The sequence below is a fragment of the Bos grunniens genome, chromosome 21 (genome assembly GCF_055505025.1).
Source record: "Bos grunniens cultivar Pamir isolate PY7600 chromosome 21, Bosgru_T2T1.0, whole genome shotgun sequence".
NCBI lineage: Eukaryota > Metazoa > Chordata > Mammalia > Artiodactyla > Bovidae > Bos > Bos grunniens.
The window spans coordinates 70,897,281-70,900,107 of NC_141185.1; the positions used below are offsets into that span (position 1 = coordinate 70,897,281).

General features: G+C 62.8%; 1 pseudogene; it reads left to right on the top strand.

Moving 5' to 3' along the window:
• Nucleotides 1–868: 868 nt before the first annotated feature.
• Nucleotides 869–2,305, top strand: LOC147349993 (uncharacterized; annotated as a pseudogene).
• The last annotated feature ends 522 nt before the right edge of the window (nucleotides 2,306–2,827 follow it).

Here is a 2,827-nt window from a genome sequence, read left to right on the forward strand (position 1 = left end):
ATCAATGCTTGCCAGGGGTGGCAGGAAGGCGGCCCTGAAAGTTTGAGTCCAGACATGTCCAGTGTTTTAGGATATATCAGATGAGTAAGAATGCATTTACCCTTCACTATGTCTCCATAGAAAGTTGCTTTGGGTTTGGAGGTACACACACACACACACACACACACACCCTGCTGCCGAGACAGGTCAAGAGCTAGAAACCACAGGTAAGGGAGACGGAGAAAGAGGGAGAGAGAGACAGCAAGAGGACACGCAAGCTTCCCAACCCCCGGCCTCCACACCCTCCCCCCTCCACTCTGGGTATTCACTCGGCCCCAAGTCAACCCGACCTCACCCTCACCCACCGACACACTCACACACACTCTCACACACTCACCCTCTGGCCTGGGGATGGGGGCTGGGTCTCGCCTTAGGTAGCCAGGCCAAAGGGGACCTTTGAGACCTCGGCTTCAAGGAAGTCTTGGGGTCCCCACGGGTGACCGCCAGCCCCAGGGCACCGCGTCCAGCCGGGCCCGGCCCAAAGCCGACGCCCCCTCCCTTGGGGAAGCTGCTTCTTCCGCGTGACCTTCCTCTGAGGTGCGTCACGGGCTGTGCCAGTGTGTCTGTCTCAGATCCGATGCCATCCTCTCTCCCCTGTCTCCTGTTTGCTGTCTCTCTGTCACTCGCTCTGTGTCTCCCTCTGTCTCTGCCTCCGTGTGTGTGTGTGTGTGTGCGCGCGCACACGCGCACGCGTCTGTCTGTCTGTCTATCTGTATCTCCCTCTCACAGTCCTGGAGTCTATCTCTGAACTTTCATCTCTTTCTGCCTCTGTCTCTCCTGACACCCGGCGGCCCGTCCGTTCCTCTGGCCCCGGCCTCTCACAGGTGCTATGGCTCTGGCTGATGAGGTTGTGACGGCGGGCTGTTGACTGTCTGTGTGTCTGTCCGTGTGCCTGCCTGTCGCTTGTCTGCTCTCTCAGGAAGGTTGTGTGCTTGTCCGGCGGCGTGGGGGAAAGGTGGGGGCCTCAGTAGGGCGAAGGGGCGGGGCTGAGGTGCTCAGGTGGACCGCGCCTCCGTGGCTCCCGGTGGGTTTGGGCATCAGGCAGGTGTCGGGCAGGATGGGCGCTCAGGGCCCTGGCTGGGTTGCGCCTAGGCCCACAGGAGGCTCAGAGGCCCGAGGGCCGCGGGGTTCGGGCGGCGGCAGGGCCGAAAGCCAGAAACCTCCGGGCCGCGTGGCCCTGGGCAGCGAACGGGATCGAGGGAGGCCCGGCTCGCCGAGCGCGGCCGGGCCTGGAGAGGCCCGGGGTGGAGGGCGCCAAGACCTCCGCGCCCCTCAGCCCACCCCCCAGGTCCCGTGCGCACGCACGCCTGGCATGCCGCTGGGGGTCCTGGAAGCCCTCCGGGCTGCCTAACCTGGCCAGGCGTTTGCTGGCCGCGGGGTGGCAGTGTTCAGGGGCGTGGCGGCATTGGCCGGCGGAGTCTGGTCGTGGGTCGTTCGGCTCAAGTACAGCACGCGCCCCCACGGTGAGGTGCGTGCGGCCTGCTGGCCCGACTGGCAGGTCAGAGCAAAAGGGAGGCACAGCGCAGGGCTCTTAGGGCGCCCGGCGGCAGCCGCCTCCTTCTAAGGCCATACCACCCTGAAGGCGCCTGATCTCATCTGATCTCGAGGGCTCACATTTGATGGTGGTCTTGTCATCTCCTACCTCTTTCTCGTAAAGCTGGCAGCTGAGGGAATGAGGTAAGTGTAAAATTGAATAACAATAGACTGTGTGGAATCTGTGAATGTGGAGCTCTGTGAATCCGTAGGTCTAAGGAGAGACTGGCAGCTGCCGACGTGGAGTATCTGTCCCCATGACCGCGTTTACGTCATCAAATGTGCCATTGACCGCCCTCCCCCCACCCCGGGTGGCAGGGACCCCCACGTGGCAGCCCCCAGGCTCGCTCTCTCTGGCTCATCCACCCTCTAGAAGTTTCCCCAGACCCTCAGTAGGAGTGGGCACTGCTGCGGGTGTGCGTTGTGTGTCCTCGTGCCCCATGTGACGTTGCACGACTAACCGCACTCTGTGTTTGCACCCTTCCTCCCGCGCTCATGGGACCAGGCAGCGTGGCGGGAACGCAGGGGCTGGATTCTGCTACAGTCAGGACTTGCTCCTGATGTGCTTCGGGCTGAGTACAGGCCGGCCTGGTCCTGCGGGGGCACGGAGCCCACGCCCCAGGGAGTGGAGGGTCAGTGGGTCTCTGGAGGTTAGCCTGGGAGAACCCTCACACCAGAGAACGTGACCTTGGCGCCCCACTGCCGCCGGAGTGGTCAGAGCATGGCCAAGGCCCCTCACATAGGGACGCATGGGTATCCCTCCCACAGCGGCAGTGCTGCCAGCCACACCCTGCGTGCACATTCTCGGAGGGAACAGGGCCCAGAGAGTCAGGGTTCACGAGGCTGCCCTGCCCTGGGCCTCTCCGTACGGAGGCCAGCGTTTCACACGGAGGTGCACCGGCATCTGGGGCTCGGCTGCTGCTAAGGGGCCACCCTCCCTTGCAGGTGCTGCTCTGGGTGGGCCTCTGGTGGGTCTGGCCCTGGGGCCCAGCCCTGCTCGAGCAACTCTGAGGGCAGGAGGCTGTCTGCTCTGTCCTGTTCACATCTCAGCTAGAAAGCTGGATTGGGCTTTTGAGTTTTTTTTTACCAGCAGATTTTAGCTATATGTCAGAATAAAGTCAGCCACAGAGTTCTCTCCTTGATCTGCTTGGCCCTCCATGTTTCTCTGAATTCTCAAAGCAGCTGAAGCCCCAAATGGGGTGGGGGGTGGGGGTGTCAGGAGGGGCAGGGGCTGGGGCACCAGCTGCCAACCCAG